At 48.9% G+C, this 22,144-nt stretch overlaps 1 protein-coding gene and 3 non-coding genes across 4 annotated transcripts in view; 3 read left to right on the top strand and 1 right to left on the bottom strand.

Annotated features, from left to right (window-relative positions):
- LOC132835355 (myelin-oligodendrocyte glycoprotein-like) overlaps window positions 1–22,144 on the bottom strand; it is a 315,935-nt gene that overhangs the window by 199,934 nt on the left and 93,857 nt on the right. The window lies entirely within an intron of this gene.
- Window positions 2,388–2,460, top strand: trnak-cuu (transfer RNA lysine (anticodon CUU)). The gene has a single exon. It is a non-coding gene; the product is annotated as a tRNA-Lys (tRNA).
- Window positions 9,496–9,568, top strand: trnav-cac (transfer RNA valine (anticodon CAC)). Its single transcript has one exon. It is a non-coding gene; the product is annotated as a tRNA-Val (tRNA).
- trnae-cuc (transfer RNA glutamic acid (anticodon CUC)) lies at window positions 15,506–15,578 on the top strand. Its single transcript has one exon. It is a non-coding gene; the product is annotated as a tRNA-Glu (tRNA).

Here is a 22,144-nt window from a genome sequence, read left to right as displayed (position 1 = left end):
ATGTCATTGGTGGAGCGGGAGCGTAGTTGAAGTGGTTGGCCACAGGTAGGCACAGTTATTTGGTGTGTGTGTCCCACAGATGCACTCTGGGACATGCCACACGTTGACATCCTGTCTCCCCAATGTAGAGGAGACCACATCGAGAGCAATGGACACAGCTGATGAGGTGTTTGGATGTGCAGGAAAATCTCTATCAGATGTGGAAGGATCCTTAAGGCCCTTGGATGGAGATGAGTGGGGAGTTGTAGGTGCAGATTGTACACCTCTTGAAGTGGCAAGGGAAGGTGCCGGGAGTAGTGGGTGGGTTGATGGGGGGCGTAGACCTAACGAGGAAAGGAATGCTTGGTGCAGAGTGCTGAAAAAGGTAAAGAGGGAACTATATCTCTGGTGGTGGAGTCTGACTGTAGGTGATGGAAATGGTGAAGGATGATGAATTGTATTCAGAGATTGGTGAGTTGGAAGGTGAGGACAAGGGAGTTTCTATCCTTGTTGCAGTTGGAGAGGTGGGGTTCAAGGGCAGAGGTGCAGGAAGTGGGGAAGTTGTACTGAAGGACATCGTTGACCTCCTGCGAGGGAAAATTATGGTCCTTGAAGTAGGAGGTCATCTGGAATGTTCTGGAGTGGAATTGATTCTTCTGGGAGCAGATGCGGTGGAGGCAGAGAAATTGGGACTGATGGGTTGCACTTTTACAGGAGGCGGGGTGGGAGTTGGTGGGTTTGAAGTGGATACCCACTTTGTGTCAGTCACAGGATATGGAGATGGAGAGGTCCAGGAAGTGGAGGAAGGTATCTGAGATAGGGGTATTTGGAAGCAATGGCTTTTGAATGGTTTTTGTTACAGACAGACTCTAACCTCACACCTTCAATGCATTGTCTGAGCTGAGAATTCACCTTTATATATATATATATATAAAACCTTGCTATCTCGAGAATGAGAGTTCAAAGAAGTTCTGGGATTTGCATATTACTGACCCGAAACCTGCAACCCTTTCTCAATGATGAAAGACTTAACACCAATCTAGGTTTGTTCAATATATTCTTTCAGTTGCATGACACTGTGATCTTTTGCTATAAATTCTGTGTCTTGTGATCCTGCTCCACAGCTACTGGATGAAGGAGCAGAACTCAACAGCCATTGCTTCCAAATAAATCTGCTGGACTATATCCTGGTGTTCTGAGATTTTTAACTCTATCTTGTGAAGGCACAGCTACAAACACACTGCACTGACAAACCATAAATACCTGCAGCAGCTCAATCTGCTGTTTATATTTGCAAAATATCTTTCTGACACTTTATGGCACAGCACCGACCTCACTGGGTATGGAGGTCAAATGCACTCGTCAAAGCAGCTGGGAGGAACTGAAATGCTCCATTGTATCTGCCTGTGATGACTCAAAAGAGAAAAGTTTACCCCTTTCACAACTGAAGTCAGGAGGTGTGTCCCAGCTCTTTCTCAGAGATTGTACCTGTTCACAGTGAATCACAGGGGTGCCTCCACGTCAGAAATGACATGTACAAAGGTCCGGCCTTTGTGAAGTTTCCATGGTGTAGTGGTTGTCATGTTCGCCTCCTCCGTGAACGGTTCCCAATTCGATCCTGGATGCTGTCATCGTGCTTTATCTTATGTTTTTCTCCTCCTTCATGGAACTGGGTCAAATCTCACAGCCCCATCCCCTCATTCCTGATGAAGGGTTCATGTTCGAAATGTCGATTCTCCCACTGCAGGGATGCTGCCTGACCGCCTGTGCTTTTCCAGCACCACGCCTTTTGACTCTGATCTCCAGCATCTGCAGTCCTCACTTTCTCCCTGTGTCATCAAGGGGCCGAAAGACATCTTGCAAAGAGAAACAGCAGGTTGAGTTGCTGCAGGTATTTGTGGTTTGTCAGTGCAGTGTGTTTGATTGGAGCTCGCCTTCACAAGATAAGGCCGTGTTTGGGCAAATTCAAAGGTTGTAACAGACTGAGATCTGGTCAATCGTTTTTTTTCGTTCAGAGAAAAGTTAATGGTAGATCTGGGATTTGTATCCAGGTCCCAGACAGGGGTAGCAGGGAGTCAGATAACTGCAAGTTCACAGAGAGTGAACTCCTGGAGAGCAGTTGCGGATGCTCTCTCCTGAATTTACAAGGTAATGGATGAGATTGGAGATGGCTCATTGGATGGGGGCATAGCCTGGTGCGGCCAGAGGGTGTTAGCCGTCCCTAATTGCCCCTTGAACTCAGTGGCTAGCTGGAGACGCAGAGCTATGTAGACTCAGGCTCTGAGAGTCACTCTCTCTCTCTCGACATCTCTCTCTCTCTCTGTGTATCTGTGTGTTTGCAGTGAGTACATGGGAAAAAGGTAATTGCCAATTCCCCCCACAGCAGTAAGGGCCAATGCGCGAGGGGCGCCCGGCTAGCTCAGTCGGTAGAGCATGAGACTCTTAATCTCAGGGTCGTGGGTTCGAGCCCCACGTTGGGCGACGGCGTCCCCTTTTAAAACACACACACATTCCCGAACAACAGCTCTCTCCCATTTGTACGCGCCCTGATCTTTCACTGCTCTGAGTCAATCAGGAGGCTCAATACTCTCGGGTTCCTGGTGAAGGGCTTCTGCCCGAAACGTCGATTGTCCTGCTCCTCGGACGCTGCCTGACCTGCTGTGCTTTTCCAGCATCACACTCATCCACTCTGATCTCCAGCATCTGCAGTACTCACTTTCTCCTCATTTCTCCCTGCAGTCTGATGGAGTGCAGCGACACACAGACTCTCTCTCTCTCTCTGCAGCCGCTCGCTTCACTGAGAGCTCCATTACCCAGTGCTGCTGCCTTTCCCATCGACACTGGGGGAGGGTCTGGGCCGTACACACAGAGGCTGCACTCTCTCACAGACACAGACTGTAACCTGCGGCTCTGTAAACCCGCCTGGGGCAGGGGAAGCGAGTCTGACTCCCCAGCAGCAGGTGCCTTTGGGGGTGGGTTGGGGGTCAGTTTTATCACAAGCTCACACTCCAGTTCGTTTATGAGTTGACAAAAAATTAAACGCACACAATCAGGCGTGAGACAAAAATCGCCAGTTCAAAGACAAGCTGCAGCTTAAATCAGCACCTGAGACCGCTCGGCCAGCCTGACACATACTAACCCCACCCCATTCCGTGCTCAATGTTCACACGAATGCTCAGTCCAGTGTCTGTACACACCTCTCTGTTCACACAGACTTCTATCAAACTCTCTCACTCACCCACATTCCAGCCTGTTACTTTGTCTGCCCCTCTCCGGTACAAATGTACACAAACAATGATGCTTTGTTCCCCCTCTGTCCTGAAGGACCCCGTCTCGCCAATCAAATCTTGCAGCACGGCTCAGTGAGACTTGAGCAGTATGCTTTTCACAGCGCGGCCACTAGGGGGGCCCTACACTATTACATTGAACTGGGCATCACACCTCTCTCTCACACACACACACAGTCTCACACACACACACACACACAGAGTCTCATACACACACACAGTCTCATAACTATACCTCTGGTGCTGAAGTCTGACTGTAGGTGGCAGAAATGGTGGAGGATGATGCATTATATTCAGAGATTGGTGAGGTGGAAGGTGAGGACAAAAGGGTTTCTATCCTTGTTGCGGTTGGTGAGGTGGGGTTCAAGGGCAGAGGTCCTGGAAATGGAGGAGTTGTACCGGAGGGTATTGTTGACCTCCTGGGAGTGACTGAACACCAATCTAGGTTTGTTCAATATATTCTTTCAGTTGCATGACACTGTGATCTTTTGCTATAAATTCTGTGTCTTACGATCCTGCTCCACAGCTCCCTGATGAAGGAGCAGAACTCAACAGCCATTGCTTGCAAATAAACCTGTTGGACAATACCCTGGTGTTGTGAGATTTTTAACTCTATCTTGTGAAGGCACAGCTACAAACACACTGCACTGACAAACCATGAATACCTGCAGCAGCTAAACCTGCTGTTTCAATTTGCTAAATGTCTTTCTGACACAGTCCAGACCTCACTGGGTATGGAGGACAATTGCAGTCGTCAAAGCAGCTGGCCGGAAGTGAAATGCTCCATCTATCTGCTCAAAAGAGAATGTCTACCTCTTTCACAACTGATGTCAGGAGGTGTGTCACAGCTCTTTCTGAGATTTGACCTGTTCACAGTGACTCACAGGGATGCCTCCAAGCCGAAAAGGGCACGTATGAAGCGGCAGTGCTTGTGAAGTTTCTGTTGTTTCCTGGTTATCACATCCGCCTCCGATGCATACTATCCCCGGTTCAATCCTGGGTGCATTCGTTGCGCTTTCTCTCATGGTGCTGGGCCCAGTCTCACAGCCCCAACTCAAAACGAAGTGCTGATGCTCGAAAAGTCGATTCTCCCACTCCTCGGATACTGCTGTGCTTTTCCAGCACCAACGCCTTTTGACTCTGATCTCCAGCATCTGCAGTCCTCACTTTCTTCCTGTGACATCAAGTGGCAGAAAGACATTTTGCAAATATAAACAGCAGGTTGAGCTGCTGCAGGTATTTGTGGTTTGTCAGTGCAGTGTGTTTGATTGGAGCTACGCCTTCACAAGATAGGGCTGTGTTTGGTCAATCATTTTTTTTGTTCAGAGAAAAGCTGATGGCAGACCTGGGATTTGTATCCAGGTCCCAGACAGGGGCAGCAGAGAGTCAGTTAATTGCAAGTTCACAGAGAGTGGCCTCCTGGAGGGCAGCTGTGGATGATCTCTCCTGACCTTACAAGGGAATGGATGAGGTTGGTGATGGTTCATGAGATGGGGGCGTCGCCTGGTGAAGCCAGAAACTGTTACCGTGTTCCTAATTGTCCCTTGAACTGAGTGACTTGCTGGCATGTAGACTCAGACTCTGAGAGTCACTCCCTTTCTCTCTGTGGATTTGTGAGTTTGTAGTGAATATATGGGAAAAAGGTAATTCCCCCGACAGCAGGAGTGACCGAGGCCGGGGCGAGGCCCGGCCAGCTCAGTCGGTCGAGCATGAGACTCTTAATCGCAGGTTCGAGCCCCACTTTGGGCGATATGCACCCATCTTCAAACACACACACAACGTTCTGCACAACAGCTCTCTCCCATTTGGACGCGCCCTGATCTTTCACTGCTCTGAGTCAATCAGGAGGCCCAATCCTCTCGGATTCCTGGTGAATTCGTCTGCCCGAAATGTCGACTCCCCTGCTCCTCGGGTGCTGCCTGACCTGCTGTGCTTTTCCAGCACACTTTCACTCTGACCTCCAGCATCTGCCGTCCTCACTTTCTCCTTAATTGTCCCTGCAGTCTAATGGAGTGCAGCGACACACAGGCTCTCTCCCTCTCTCTCTCTGCAGCCGCTTGGTTCACTGAGAGCTCCATTCCCCAGTGCTGCTGCCTTTCCCATCGACACTGGGGTGGGTCTGGGCCGTACACACAGAAACTGCACACACTCACAGACACAAACAGTAACCTGCGGCTCTGTAAACCCCGCCTGGGGTAGGGGAAGCGAGTCTGACTCCCCAGCAGCAGGTGCCTTGGGGTGGGGGTGGGTGCCAATTTTAACACGAGGTCACACTCCAGTTCGTTTATGAGTTTACAAAAAGTTAAACCCGCACAATCAGGAGTGAGGCTCAAACTGCCAGTTCAAAGACAAGCCGCAACTGAAATCAGCACCTGAGTCTCCTCTGCCAGCCTGACACATACTAACCCCCGATTCCGTTCTCAATGTTCACACGAAGACTCAGCCCATTCAGTGTCTGTACACATCCCTCTGTTCACAGACTTCTATCAAAGTCTCTCTCTCTCTCTCACACACACACACACACACAGACACACACACACATTACAACCTGTTGCTTTGTCAGCCCCCTTTGGTACAAAGATGCACAAACAATGATGCTTTATTCTCCCACCATACTGAACGACCAGAACTTGCCACTCAAATCTTGCAGCAGTGCGCCTGGAGACCTGAGCAAAGTGCCTTTCACATCCAGGCCACTAGGGGGCCCCTAGGCGCTCACATTGAACTGGCCGCCACACAGTCATCCGCACACACACACACACTCACCCACACGCACAGACACAGAGACACAGTTACACACAGAGTCACACCTACACACACAGTCACACAGACACTAAGGGAGTTTCTCACTCACTCAGCGCTGCCTTTGCACTCCTCCCACGGGCTCATTTTGTTTACCCATCCCCTCAGCGAGAACCCTTCCTCCTCCCCATCCTCCCCCAGCACGGACTAAATGGGCAGAATGGTCTCCTCTATGAATACCAGAAGAAGCTGTCCTCCCATTGAGGAGTTCAAACACCTCAGTTGGAGGAGGGTCTGGTTGGAGGAGAGGATGGGAAAGACACTTTGTTCAATTCTCCAAGAGCTCTGCCGTTATGGGAAATAAAGAGCATGAAAGCATGGGAAGGGTTAAACCATGAAGACCACTGGCGATCTGTTGCAAGGGATCTGTGGAATGTAGGATGGAATAATAATAGTGGACAGCTCTTACACTAATTAGCAGAATAAGGTTGCGGCAGAAAGTACACTATGACGAGTTGAGATAACATAGTTACTAAAGTTAGTCTCCCTGTTAAGTATCACTACGACAAGATTGGGGCCATAAATATTTGGGACATGACATTAAATATCTAATTAATAGTGGGTCGAGTCAGCCTGCTTGAGACTATTGACAATATATATCTAATCATAGCATGAGGAAAATATTAAGTAGACCTGGAATGAGAGATCGTTGTTACGAAAGCTGACACTAAATGTCTAACCGTGACATTAGAATAACATAAGAGATCATGGAAACTACCTGCCCCCCACCCCGCCCATTTATCTCACTACCCCCTTGGCTCACAGCCTCATTCCTAATGGAGATAGCTGGGACAGCTTTCACCGTCTCTCTCTCGCCTCCTGAGCACCTTTGAGGATGAAGAACCTCTTGATGTTCTCTTGTACAGATTCCCACCAGTCCACTGGGGACTCAAAGAGGGGCTTCACGGTTCTCCAACTGCGTAGTCCCTCTTGAACTCCTCAATGTTTCAACAGCTTTGTGTTCAGCTTCCACATTCCCTTACCAGCCCGCTGCTCATCCTGTAGGTGAGAGTCGGCCAGCAGGAGGCAGTGGTCAGAGAAGAACACTGGCTTGACGACGGTGGATCTGACCGAGAGCGTTTGGGGCACAAACAGGTAATCTATCCTTAAGTGGATAGACCCATCTGCCCATGACCAGGTGTATCCACGCTGCGCTCCCTCTGCAGGGGTGCTGAAGACGCCGTGCAGCTTGGCATCTTTTACCGTGTCCATCAGGGCTCTGGACGTGGCGTCCAGTTTACTGTCTCCCCCGCCGGATCGTCCATCTGTGTCAATGATTCAGTTGAAGTCTCCGGCCAGAGTGACCGGCCTGGACGTAGCCAGCAACAGTGGAAGCTGCTGCAGGACGGCCAACCGTTCACTCTTACCCACTGGGGCGTACACATTAATCAGTCTCAGGGGAGCATTCCTGTACATGACGTCAGTGACGACGAGGCGCCCGTCCACCACCTCCTTAACCTCGGAGATGGTGAAGTTGCCTCCTCGCAACAGGATATCATTACCCCCCGACCAAACTAAAGGCCATGGGCACACAAGCTCTTTTATTAATTTCAAAAATATACTTTATTCATAAAATACTTTGATGATCTATACAACTGGACAAGCCATACATATGTAAACATTCCATTTCTTTGCATACCGAAACAGAGTAATCATTCCTCTTTACAGGTCTGTGCGATTACATGTTTTAGCTGAGGTGTCAGCAGAGCCCAAATGACTGCATGGGCCCCCTGTTCTTCCTTAGGCAGGCAGATGTTACACGGTGGTCTTTCCCCACCGCGCCTTGGCAGCAGCTGCCCCAAGCTTCAGAGCGGCCCTCAACACGTAGTCCTGGACTTTGGAATGTGCCAGTCTGCAACACTCAGTCAGGGTGTTTGGGTATTTGGTTCGGGGGGAATGGGGCATGCGCCAAGTCTTGGGAGGAGCGTATCAGCAAAATGAGGCAGAAATCGGGCAGATGGAAGCCTCTCCATCACGGGAAAAAAAACCTGGTCTCAGATTCTATGGACTACCTAAAGTACACAAACCAGACATCCCACTCAGACCCATAGTATCACTACCAGGGACACCATTACACAAACTGGCTAAAGAGCTACAACAGAAACTGAAACACCTGATCAGCGGATCCAGACACTCTTTACAGTCAACACAAGAATTCCTGGACATCATCAGAAATATACACATAGACAAGGAAGAAACCATGGTCTCATTTGATGTAATGGCACTGTTCACTTCTATTGACAAAACCCTAGCCAGAGAAACAATATCCAAACTGCTGGACATACACAACAGACAACAGGACGCTGAACCTATTAACAAAGAAGGCACACTTAAACTACTGGACCTATGTCTCACAACACACTTCACATTCAACAACCAGATATATGAACAAATCAACGGAACACCCATGGGCTCACCGAGCTCCGGACTCATAGCAGAAGCAGTAATGCAAAGGTTAGAAACAACAGTTCTAACGCAATTACAACCCAAACTCTGGGTCAGATACGTGGACGACACTTTTGTAATCATTAAAAACACAGAAATAGAGAACACACACCGGATCATCAACGCCACACTCACAGGAATCCGATTCACGAGAGAGGAAGAAAAGGACAACCAGCTACCATTCCTAGACGTGATGGTACAAAGAACACCGAATGGAGAATTCACCACGAAGGGAGATAGGGTTTTGTGATTTACATATGAAAGAAGTGAAACTATCATTTTCATTCTAACAGATGAGAGGTTTAACAAATAATCAAGGTATTTTTTAATATATAATTTAAGTTACATCACACTGTAAACTTTTGCTATAAATTCAGTGTCTTACAATTGTGTCCTCCACACCCGTCAGATGAAGGAGCAGCGCTCTGAAAGCTAATGCTTCCAATAAAACCGCTTGGACTATAACCTGGAGTTGTGTGATTTTTAACTTTGTATACTCCAGTCCACCACCGGCACCTCCAAATGAGGAAAAGGATGTTTTTTATACAGAAGCGAGGTTGGCGGGGAGGAGTAAATGAGAGAGAGAGAGACCAAAGAGAATGAGAAGAGAAAGAGAGAATTTATGTGGAGTCAGCTGACCAAAGAGGAAGTTGAACGGTGTTCAAAGTTTAAAGATGGGAAAAAGTGAGGACTGCAGATACTGGAGATCATAGTCGAGAGTGTGGTGCTGGAAAAGCACAGAAAGTCAGGCAGCATCCGAGGATCAGGAGAATGCAGTTTCAGGCAAAAGCCTTTCATCAGGAATGAGGATTGTGAGCCAACGGGGTGGAGAGATAAATGGGAGGGGGAGTGGGTCTGGGGGAAACGCAGTTGAAAGTCTGACTTGGAGATGGAAGTGGGGCTGAAATTTGTCAGATGACCCATGAACCACAGGGTGTCCCCAGCCGGACCTTGACATGAACAAGGAAGCAGCTAGCGTACAGTTCCCATAGTGTAGTGGTTGTCACGTTCGCCGCACACGCGAAAGGTCCCCAGTTCGATCCTGGGTGGGAACATTATGCTGCGGTACTTTATCTTCCTTTCGGGAAAAAGGCCCGCACTCACATGTTCCCCCATCCGAAGCTGAGAATTGATTCCTGGGGACAGGGTCAGTGAGAGGTCAGTGGAGATTTTGGAGTGGGTCAGAGAGCTGTTGGAGAGAAGGTGTGTGTTTCTAAAGACGTCAGTCTCCCAACATGGATCTTGGAGCCAAATCCCTGAGATCCAGGCTCTCTCTCACTGTCAGAGAGATGGAGGACTGGATAGCAGAGTCCTGAGTGTGGTGCTGGAAAAGCACAGCAGGTCAGGCAGCAGCAGGAGCAGGAGAATCGAAGTGTCAGGCAGACGGCCTCCATCAGAAATCAGGCAGTGAGCCGAGGGGGTGTAGAAATCAATGGAAGGGGGAGGGGGAGCGGGAGGGGGGGGGGAATGGAGATGAAAGTGCGATATGTCGAAAATAAAGTACCGCAGCATAATTCTCCCATCCAGAATCGAACTGGGGACTTTTCGCGTGTGAAGCAAACATGACAACCACGACACTATGGAAACTAAACACTTAGAGGGTCGTTGCACATGTCTATTTCCGCTTGGGGACTGCCTGCGATTTATGGGTCATCTATCCAATTTCAGCCCCACTTCCATCTCCAAGTCAGACTTTCAGCTACGTTTCCCCCAGACCCACTCCCCCTCCCATTTATCTCTCCACTCCGTTGGCTCACAATCCTCATTCCTGATGGAAGGCTTTTGCCTGAAACTCCATTCTCCTGATCCTCGGATGCTGCCTGACCGTCTGTGCTTTTCCAGCACCACAGTCTCGACTATGATCTCCAGCATCTGCAGTCCTCACTTTTTCCCATCTTTAAACTTTGAACACCATTCACTTCCTCTTTGATCAGCGGACTCCACATAAATTCTCTCTTTCTCTTCTCTTTCTCTTTGGTCTCTCTCTCTCTCATTTACTCCTCCACGCCAACCTCGCTTCTGTATAAAAAACATCCTTTTCCTCATTTGGAGGTGCCGGTGGTGGACTGGAGTATACAAAGTTAAAAATCACACAACACCAGGTTATAGTCCAAGCGGTTAGATTGGAAGCATTAGCTTTCAGAGCGCTGCTCCTTCATCTGATGGGTGTGGAGTACACAATTGTAAGACATAGAATTTATAGCAAAAGTTTACAGTGTGATGTAACTGAAATTATATATTGAAAAATACCACGATTATTTGTTAAACCTCTCAACTGTTAGAATGAAAATGATAGTTTCACTTCTTTCATATGTAAATCACAAAACCCTATCCAAAAGTTACACTGTCAGGTTAACTGTAACAATTGGAATCAGCCCAGATAAGATGTTGAAGGTGTTAGCCCCCTGTGTTCTGTTGTCGGTGCCATAATGTTCAGACTGATAGTAATCTAAAAAAATGAGTTAACAGAGGCTTTGATGCATTCATGCAGGTTTTGAGCAAAGTTTAATGTGCAGATTCACCCCACAAGTGTATATGTGTATATGGGTTTTTCTCTTTCTCAGCCAGCATTGTCGACCTTATACGCTGCAGGCAAGGATGCCCTGAGGCATGGTACATTGGTGAAACCGAGCAGAGGCTGCGGCAGTGTATGAATGGGCACCACACAACAATCAACAGACAGGCGTGCACTCTCCCAGTTGGAGAACACCTCAGCCGTGCAGGACATTCGACCTCAGACCTTCGGGTGACCATCCTCCAAGGTGGACTTTGGGACAGGTGGCAGTGAAAAGTGGCCAAGCAGAGGCTGATAGCTAAGTTCGGAACCCATAGATTAGATTCTCTGCAGTGTGGAAACAGGCCCTTCAGCCCAAAAAGTCCACACCAACCCTCCAATGAGCAACCCACCCAGATCCATTCCCCTGCACCTAACGCTAGGGACAATTTAGCATGGCCAATTCACCTAAACTGCACGTTTTTGGACTGTGGGAGGAAACCCACGCAGACACGGGGAGAAATGAGTAAACTCCACACAGACAGTCGCCTGTGGTGGGAATTGAACCCGTGTCTCTGGCAGTGTGAGACAGCAATGCTAACCACTGTGCCACTGATTGCTAAAATTGCTATACAGAGGGAGGTCCTCAACCAGGGCCTTGGGGTCATGTCACACTATGGGTGACCACCATTGCACTATACACACACACAGACACTCCTACACACACACACACACCCCTACAGACAGACACACTCCCAAAATTACACATGCAACCTCTCAGAGACTTAGACCCCTCTACACTCCCACACACACATATACACTCTCTCTCACAGACACTCACAAACAGCACGCCAGACACACACACACACACACACACACACATAGACAAGCCAACACGCGCATATACACTTATATGTTCGTGGGGTGAATTTGTATTTGCAGAGTTACGTTGTCCTTTGCTCAAAATCTGCATGAAACCATGCAATTGTGTACTCCACAACCATCTGATGAAGGAGCAGTGATCGGAAAGCTAGTGCTTTCAATTAAACCTGTTGGACTAAAACCTGGCATTGTATGACTTTTATCCATTACCTAGCTATCTTCAGTTCTGTGGAAGGTCTGGCTGATGGTCACCATGGTGATGGTGAGACCTACTACCGGGTTGAGGCCTACTACCAGTTTGAGGCCTATTTCTGATACTCTCAGCCATGACTGATGACAGCAGAGCGTCCCATGTGCCACACTATCATCCTAATTCACATGCTCTGCTGAATTCAGAGATCTGAAGTTGGAATTTAAACTCAAATTGTCTTCACTGGCAAGACGGAGGCTAAGGGGGTGACCTGATAGAGTTTTTACAAAGTTATAGGAGGCTTAGATAGTGTGGATATCAGAGGCATCGGACAGATCAACTGCATGAGAGTGCTGATTCAAGGTGTGAGGAGGCAAGTTTAGGGAAGAAGTAAGGGGAAATCTTTTCACTCAGAGGTTGGTGGGTGTCAATGGAGGTTGTGAATGTAGGCATGTTAGCAACGCTTAAGGTGTATCTTGAGGGACACATGAGCATGGGCAAGAAAAAATTAAGGGTTTGGGATTGGCATGTGGGGTGCGAGTTGGTGGGTTTGAAGTGGATGTCTGCGTTGAGTCAGTCAACGGAAATGGAGATGGAGAGGTCCAGGAAGTGCAGGGAGGTGTCTGAGATGATCCAGGTGAACCTGAGGTCAGGGTAGAAAATGTTGGTGAAAACGCAATAGGTCAGGTGGCATCCGAGGAGCAGGTGAGTGAACATTTCAAGCATTAGCTCTTCATCAGGAATGCAGTGGCCCATGGGGACTGAGAGATAAATGGTTGGGGGAGTGGGGCTTGGGGTGGGGGAGGTGGCTGAGAATGCGATAGGTAGCTGAAGTGGAAAGTGATGGTGATAAGTCGGAGCAGTGTGTGGAGCTGATAGGTGGGAAGGAAGATGGACAGGTAAGACAGTTCAAGAGGTCGATGCCAAATTGGAGGGTTGGATCTGGGATATGGTGGGTGGGAAGGGAGATTGGGAAACTGTTGAAGTTGACAATGATTGTGTGTGGTCAGAGGGTTCCCAGGCAGAAGATGAAGCGTTCTTCCTGCAGTCATTGGGTGACTAGGATTTGGCATTGGAGAAGGGCCAGGACTTGCATGTCCTTGGAAGAGTGGGAGGGTAGTTGAAGTGGTTGGCCACAGATAGGCACAGTTGTTTAGTATGTGTGTCCAGCAGATATTCTCTGGGACATGCCACAAGTTGACATTCTGTCTCCCCAATGTAGAGGAGACCACATCAAGAGCAATGGACACAGCAGATGAGGTGTTTGGATGTGCAGGAAAATCTCTACCAGATGTGGAAGGACCCTTATGGCCCTTGGATGGAGACAAGTGGGGAGGTGTAGGTGCAGATTTTACACCTCTTAAAGTGGCAAGGGATGGTGCCAGGAGTGGTGGGTGGGTTAGTGGGGGGCGTAGACTTAACGAGGAAAGGAATGCTTGGTGCAGAGTGCTGAAAAAGGTAAAGAGGGAACTATATCTCTGGTGGTGGAGTCTGACTGTAGTTGATGGAAATGGTGGAGGATGATGCATTGTATTCAGAGATTGGTGAGCTGGAAGGTGAGTACAAGGGGGTTTCTATCCTTGTTGCGTTTGGAGATGTGGGGTTCAAGGGCAGAGGTGCGGGAAGTGGAGGGCTTTGTTGACCTCCTGCGAGGGAAAATTATGGTCCTTGAAGTAGCACGTCATCTGGAATGTTCTGGAGTGGAATTGATTCTTCTGGGAGCAGATGCGGTGGAGGCAGAGAAATTGGGACTGATGGATTGCAGTATAACAGGAGGCGGGGTGGGAGTTGGTGGGTTTGAAGTAGATACCCATTTTGTGTCAGTCACAGGATATGGAGATGGAGAGGTCTAGGAAGTGGGAGGAAGGTGTCTGAGATAGGGGTATTTGGAAGCAATGGCTTTTGAATGGTTTTTGATACAGACAGACTCTAACCTTACACCTTCAATGCATTGTCTGAGCTGAGAATTCACCTTTTTTTGTATATAAAACCTTGCTATCTCGAGAATGAGAGTTCAAAGAAGTTCTGGGATTTGCATATTACTAACCCGAAACCTGCAACACTTTCTCAATGATGAAAGACTGAACATCAATCTAGGTTTGTTCAATATTTACTTTCAGTTGCATGACACTGTGATCTTTTGCTATAAATTCGGTGTCTTATGATCCTGCTCCACAGCTACCGGATGAAGGAGCAGAACTCAACAGCCATTGCTTCCAAATAAACCTGTTGGACTATATCCTGGTGTTGTGAGATTTTTAACTCTATCTTGTGAAGGCACAGCTACAAACACACTGCACTGACAAACCACAAATACCTGCAGCAGCTAAACCTGCTGTTTCAATTTGCTAAATGTCTTTCTGACACTTGATGACACAGCACAGACCTCACTGGGTATGGAGGTCAAAAGCACTCGTCAAAGCATCTGGCAGGAAGTGAAATGCTCCATCTATCTGCTCAAAAGAGGAAAGTCTACCTCTTTCACAACTGATGTCAGGAGGTGTGTCCCAGCTCTTGCTCAGAGATTTGACCTGTTCGCAGTGAATCACAGGGGTGCCTCCAAGTCGGAAGGGGCATGTACGAAGCTGAAGCACTCGTGACGTTTCCTCGCGGTTATCACGTTTGCCGCACGCACGACAGGTCCCCGATTCGATCCTGGGTGGGAACATCGCGTTTTATCTTACGTGTTTCCCCTCCTTCATGGAATAGGGCCAAATCTCACAGCCCCAACCCCCTCTTTCCTGATGAAGGGTTCATGTTCGAAATGTCGATTCTCTCACTCCTGGGATGCTGCCTGACCGCCTGTGCTTTTCCAGCACCACGCCTTTTGACTCTGATCTCCAGCATCTGCAGTCCTCACTTTCTCCCTGTGTCATCAAGGGGCCGAAAGACATCTTGCAAAGAGAAACAGCAGGTTGAGCTGCTGCAGGTATTTGTGGTTTGTCAGTGCAGTGTGTTTGATTGCAGGTACACCTTCACAAGTTAAGGCCGTGTTTGGACAGGTTCACAGTTTGTACCAGACTGAGATCTGGTCAATCGTGTTTTTATTCAGAGAAAAGCTAATGGTAGATCTGGGATTTGTATCCAGGTCCCAGACAGGGGCAGCAGGGAGTCAGATAACTGCAAGTTCACAGAGAGTGGACTCTTGGAGAGCAGTTGTGGATGTTCTCTTACAAAGGAATGGATGAGGTTGGTGATGGTTCATGAGATGGGGGCGTCGCCTGGTGAGGCCAGAGGGTGTTACCCGTCCGTAATTGCCCCTTGAACTGAGTGGCTTGCTGGCTACACAGAGTTATGTAGACTCAGGCTCTGAGAGTCACTCTCTCTACATCTCTTCTCTGTGGATCTGTGTGTTTGCAGTGAGTCCATGGGATAAAAGTAATTGCCAATTCCCCCCACAGCAGTAGAAGGTAAGGCGTTCGTGTGGCCCGGCTAGCTCATTCGGTAGAGTATGAGACGCTCAATCTCACGGTCGTGGTTTCGAATCCCATGTTGGGCAATGGGCTTCCCTGTTTGAAACACGCACACATTCCCGAGCAACAGCTCTCGCCCATTTGGACGCCCCCTGATCTTTCACTGCTCTGAGTCAATCAGGAGGCTCAATACTCTCGGGTTCCTGGCAAAGGACTTCTTCCCGAAACTTCGACTGTCCTGCTCCTCGGACGCTGCCTGACCTGCTGTGCTTTTCCAGCATCACACTCATCCACTCTGATCTGCAGTCCTCACTTTCTCCTCATTTCTCCCTGCAGTCTGATGGAGTGTAGCGACACACAGACTCTCTCTCTCTCTCTGCAGCCGCTCGCTTCACTGAGAGCTCCATCACCCAGTGCTGCTGCCTTTCCCATCGACACTGCGGGAGGGTCAGAACCGTACACACAGAGGCTGCACTCACTCACAGACACAGACTGTAACCTGCGGCTCTGTAAACCCCGCCTGGGGCAGGGGAAGCAAGTCTGACTCCCCAGCAGCAGGTGCCTTGGCGGGTGGGGGTGGGTTGGGGGTCAGTTTTATCACAAGCTCACCCTCCAGTTCGTTTATGAGTTGACAAAAAATTAAAAGCACACAATCAGGAGCGAGACAAAAATCGCCAGTTCAAAGACAAGCTGCAGCTTAAATCAGCACATGAAACCGCTCGGCCAGGCTGACACATACTAACCCCACCCAATTCCGTGCTCAATGTTCACACGAAGGCTCAGTCCAGTGTCTGTACACACCTCTCTGATCACACAGACTTCTACCAAACTCACTCACCCGCATTCCAGCCTGTTTCGTCCGCCCACCACCCCCCCCCCCCCCACACTGGGCACAAATGTGCACAAACGATGATGCTTCATTGCCACCTCTGGACTGAAGTACCCCGTTTCGCCAATCAGGGGTCCGGAGAACTTGAGCAATGTGCTTTTTGCAGCCAGGCCACGAAGGGGGCCCTCCACTATTACATTGAACTGGGCATCACACTTCAACTCTCTTTCTCTCTCTCACACACACACACAGGAAGTGGGGGAAGGAGTCTGAGATAGGAGTATTTGGAAGCAATGGCTTTTGATAGACTTTTGATATAGACAGGAGTATTTGGAAGCAATGGCTTTTGAATGACTTTTGATACAGACAGACTCTAACCTCACACCTTCAATGCATTGTCTGAGCTGAGAATTCACCTTTATATATATAAGACCTTGTCATCTCGAGAATGAGAGTTCAAAGTAGTTCTGGGATTTACATATTACTGGCCCGAAACCTGCAACCCTTTCTGAACGATGAAAGACTTAACACCAATCTAGGTTTCTTCAATATATTCTTTCAGTTACATGACACTGTGATCTTTTGCTATAAATTCTGTGTCTTATGATCCTGCTCCACAGCTCCCTGACGAAGGAGCAGAACTCAACAGCGTTTGTTTCCAAATAAACCTGTTGGACTATATCCAGGTGTTGTGAGATTTTTAACTCTATCTTGTGAAGGCACAGCTACAAACACACTGCACTGACAAGCCATAAATACCTGCAGCAGCTCAACCTGCTGTTTCAATTTGCTAAATGTCTTTCTGACACTTGATGGCACAGCACAGACCTCACTGGGTATGGAGGTCAATTGCACTCGTCAAAGCATCTGGCAGGAAGTGAAATGTTCCATCTATCTGCTCAAAAGAGGAAAGTCTACCTCTTTCACAACTGATGTCAGGAGGTGTGTCCCAGCTCTTGCTCAGAGATTTGACCTGTTCACAGTGAATCACAGGGGTGCCTCCAAGTCGGAAGGGGCATGTACAAAGCTGAAGCACTCGTGACGTTTCCTCGCGGTTATCACGTTTGCCGCACGCGCGACAGGTCCCCGATTCGATCCTGGGTGGGAACATCGCGTTTTATCTTACGTGTTTCCCCTCCTTCATGGAATAGGGCCAAATCTCACAGCCCCAACCCCCTCTTTCCTGATGAAGGGTTCATGTTCGAAATGTCGATTCTCCCACTCCTGGGATGCTGCCTGACCTCCTGTGCTTTTCCAGCACCACGCCTTTTGACTCTGATCTCCAGCATCTGCAGTCCTCACTTTCTCCCTGTGTCATCAAGGGGCCGAAAGACATCTTGCAAAAAGGAAACAGCAGGTTGAGCTGCTGCAGGTATTTGTGGTTTGTCAGTGAAGTGTGTTTGATTGGAGCTACGCCTTCACAAGATAAGGCCGTGTTTGGGCAGGTTCACAGGTTGTACCAGACTGAGATCTGGTCAATCGATTTTTTATTCAGAGAATAGTTAATGTTAGTTCTGGGATTTGTATCCAGGTCCCAGACAGGGGCAGCAGAGAGTCAGATAACTGCAAGTTCACAGAGAGTGGACCCCTGGAGAGCAGTTGCGGATGCTCTCTCCTGACCTTACAAGGGAATGGATGAGGTTGATGATGGTTAATGAGATGGGGGGTCGCCTGGTGAGGCCAGAGGGTGTTACCCGTCCCTAATTGCTCCTTGAACTGAGTGGCTTGCTGGCGACACAGAGTTATGTAGACTCAGGCTCTGAGAGTCACTCTCTCTACATCTCTCTCTCTGTGGATCTGTGTGTTTGCAGTGAGTCCATGGGATAAAAGTAATTGCCAATTCCCCCCACAGCAGTAGAAGGCAGCGCGCTTGTGTGGTCCGGCTAGCTCGGTCGGTCGAGCATGCGACTCTTACTCTGAGGGTCGTGGGTTCGAGCCCCACGTTGGGCGATGGGCTCCCCTTTTAAAACACACACACATTCCGAAACAACAGCTCTCTCCCATTTGGACGCGCCCTGATCTTTCACTGCTCTGAGTCAACCAGGAGGCTCAATACTCTCGGCTTCCTGGTGAAGGGCTTCTGCCTGAAACGTCGACTCTCCTGCTCCTCGGACGCTGCCTGACCTGCTGTGCTTTTCCAGCACCACACTCATCCACTCTGATCTCCACCATCTGCAGTCCTCACTTTCTCCTCATTTCTCCCTGCAGTCTGATGGAGTGCAGCGACACACAGACTCTCTCTCTCTCTGCAGCCGCTCGCTTCCCTGAGAGCTCCATTACCCAGTGCTGCTGCCTTTCCCATCGACACTGGGGGAGGGTCAGAACCGTACACACAGAGGCTGCACTCACTCACAGACACAGACTGTAACCTGCGGCTCTGTAAACCCGCCAGGGGCAGGGGAAGCGAGTCTGACTCCCCAGCAGCAGGTGCCTTTGGGGGTGGGTTGGGGGTCAGTTTTATCACAAGCTCACACTCCAATTCGTTTCTGAGTTTACAAAAAATTAAACGCACACAATCAGGAGTGAGACTCAAACCGTCAGTTCAAAGACAAGCTGCAGATTAAATCAGCACCTGAGACCGCTCGGCCAGCCTGACGCATACTAACCCCCCATTTCGTGCTCAATGTTCACGAAAGCTCAGTCCAGTCAGTGTCTGCACACACCTCTCTGTTCACACAGACTTCTATCAAACTCTCTCACTCACCCACATTCCAGCCTGTTGCTTTGTCAGCACCACCCCCACCCCACCCCCCCCCACCCCCCCCACCCCCAACTGGGCACAAATGAACACAAACAATGATGCTTTATTCCCACCTCTGGACTGAAGGACCCCGTCTCGCCAATCAGGGGTCCGGGAGACTTGAGCAATGTGCTTTTTGCAGCCAGGCCACCAAGGGGGCCCTCAACTATTACATTGAACTGGGCATCACACTTCAACTCTCTTCTCAAACACACACAGTCTCATACACACACACACAGTCTCATACACACACACACACAGTCTTATATACACACACAGTTACACACACAGTCCACACAGACACTAAGGGGGTTTCTCACTCATTCAGCACTGCCTTTGCACACCTCCCACGGGCTCATGTTGCTGTCCATTCCCATTTAACCATCTCCTCAGCGAGAGCCCCTCCACCCTCCTCAGCCAGCATGGACTAAATGGGCAGAATGAATTTCTGAATGAATACCAGAAGAAGCTGCCCTCCCATTGGGGAGTTCAAACAGCTCATTTGGAGGAGGGTCGAGTTGGATGACAGGGTGGGAAAGACAGTTCGTTCAAGTCTCCAGGAGCCCTGCTTATATTGAAAATAAAGAGCATGAAATCATGGGAAAGGGTTAAAGTACGTGGAAGTGGAGGAAGGTGTCTGAGATGGTCCACGTGACCCTGAGGCCAGGGTGCAACGTGTTGGTGAAAAGCACAACAGGTCAGGTGGCATCTGAGGAGCAGGTGAGTCAACATTTCAAGCATTAGCTCTTCATCAGGAACGTAGTGGCCCATGGGGTCTGAGAGATAAATGGTAAGGGGAGTGAGGCTTGGGGGAGTAAGGTAGCTGAGAAAGCGATAGGTAGATGAAGTGGAAAGTGATGGTGTTAGGCCGGAGCAGTATGTGGAGCAGATAGGTAGGAAGGAAGATGGACATATAGGACAGTTCAAGAAGGCGGTGCCGAATGGAGGGTTGGATCTGGGATAAGGTGAGTGGGAGGGGAGATTTGAAAACTGTTGAAATTGACATTGATTGTGTGTGGTCAGAGGGTCCCAAGGCAGAAGATGAAGCGTTCTTCCTGCAGTCGTTGGGTGGCTGGGATTTAGCTGTGGAGAAGGCCCAGGACTTGCATGTCATTGGTGGAGCGGGAGCATAGTTGAAGTGGTTGGCCACAGGTAGGCACAGTTATTTGGTGTGTGTGTCCCACAGATGCTCTCTGGGACATGCCACAAGTTGACATCCTGTCTCCCCAATGTAGAGGAGACCACATCGAGAGCAATGGACACAGCTGATGAGGTGTTTGGATGTGCAGGAAAATCTCTACCAGATGTGGAAGGATCCTTAAGGCCCTTGGATGGAGTTGAGTGGGGAGTTGTAGGTGCAGATTGTACACCTCTTGAAGTGGCAAGGGAAGGTGCTGGGAGTAGTGGGTGGGTTGATGGGGGGCGTAGACCTAACGAGGAAAGGAATGCTTGGTGCAGAGTGCTGAAAAAGGTAAAGAGAGAACTATATCTCTGGTGGTGGAGTCTGACTGTAGGTGATGGAAATGGTGAAAGATGATGAATTGTATTCAGTGATTGGTGAGTTGGAAGGTGAGGACAAGGGAGTTTCTATCCTTGTTGCAGTTGGAGAGGTGGGGTTCAAGGGCAGAGGTGTAGCAAGTGGAGAAGTTGTACTGAAGGACATCGTTGACCTCCTGCGAGGGAAAATTATGGTCCTTGAAGTAGGAGGTCATCTGGAATGTTCTGGAGTGGAATTGATTCTTCTGGGGGCAGATGCGGTGGAGGCAGAGAAATTGGGACTGATGGGTTGCACTTTTACAGGAGGCGGGGTGGGAGTTGGTGGGTTTGAAGTGGATGTCCACTTTGTGTCAGTCACAGGGTATGGAGATGGAGAGGTCCAGGAAGTGGAGGAAGGTATCTGAGATAGGGGTATTTGGAAGCAATGGCTTTTGAATGGTTTTTGATACAGACAGACTCTAACCTCACACCTTCAATGCATTGTCTGAGCTGAGAATTCACCTTTATATATATATATAAAACCTTGCTATCTCGAGAATGAGAGTTCAAAGAAGTTCTGGGATTTGCATATTACTGACCCGAAACCTGCAACCCTTTCTCAATGATGAAAGACTTAACACCAATCTAGGTTTGTTCAATATATTCTTTCAGTTGCATGACACTGTGATCTTTTGCTATAAATTCTGTGTCTTGTGATCCTGCTCCACAGCTACCGGATGAAGGAGCAGAACTCAACAGCCATTGCGTCCAAATAAATCTGCTGGACTATATCCTGGTGTTGTGAGATTTTTAACTCTATCTTGTGAAGGCACAGCTACAAACACACTGCACTGACAAACCATAAATACCTGCAGCAGCTCAATCTGCTGTTTATATTTGCAAAATATCTTTCTGACACTTTATGGCACAGCACCGACCTCACTGGGTATGGAGGTCAAATGCACTCGTCAAAGCAGCTGGGAGGAACTGAAATGCTCCATTATATCTGCCTGTGATGACTCAAAAGAGAAAAGTTTACTTCTTTCACAACTGAAGTCAGGAAGTGTGTCCCAGCTCTTGCTCAGAGATTTGACCTGTTCACAGTGAATCACAGGGGTGACTCCAAGCCAGAAATGACATGTACAAAGATCGGGGGCTTATGAAGTTTCCATGGTGTAGTGGTTGTCATGTTTGCCTCCTCCGTGAACCGTTCCCAATTCGATCCTGGATGCTGTCATCGTGCTTTATCTTATGTTTTTCTCCTTCTTCATGGAACTGGGTCAGATCTCAGAGCCCCAACCCCCTCATTCCTGATGAAGGGTTCACGTTCGAAATGTCGATTCTCCCACTCCTGGGATGCTGCCTGACCGCCTGTGCTTTTCCAGCATCACGCCTTTTGACTCTGATCTCCAGTATCTGCAGTCCTCACTTTCTCCCTGTGTCATCAAGGGGCCGAAAGACATCTTGCAAAAGGAAACAGCAGGTTGAGCTGCTGCAGGTATTTGTGGTTTGTCAGTGCAGTGTGTTTGATTGGAGCTACGCCTTCACAAGATAAGGCTGTGTTTGGGCAGGTTCACAGGCTGTAACAGACTGAGATCTGGTCAATC

The sequence above is a fragment of the Hemiscyllium ocellatum genome, chromosome 44 (assembly GCF_020745735.1).
Source record: "Hemiscyllium ocellatum isolate sHemOce1 chromosome 44, sHemOce1.pat.X.cur, whole genome shotgun sequence".
In the NCBI taxonomy this organism is placed as follows: Eukaryota; Metazoa; Chordata; class Chondrichthyes; order Orectolobiformes; family Hemiscylliidae; genus Hemiscyllium; species Hemiscyllium ocellatum.
The sequence above is the reverse complement of the archived record's forward strand: the minus strand, read 5'-3'. Positions and strand labels throughout refer to the sequence as shown.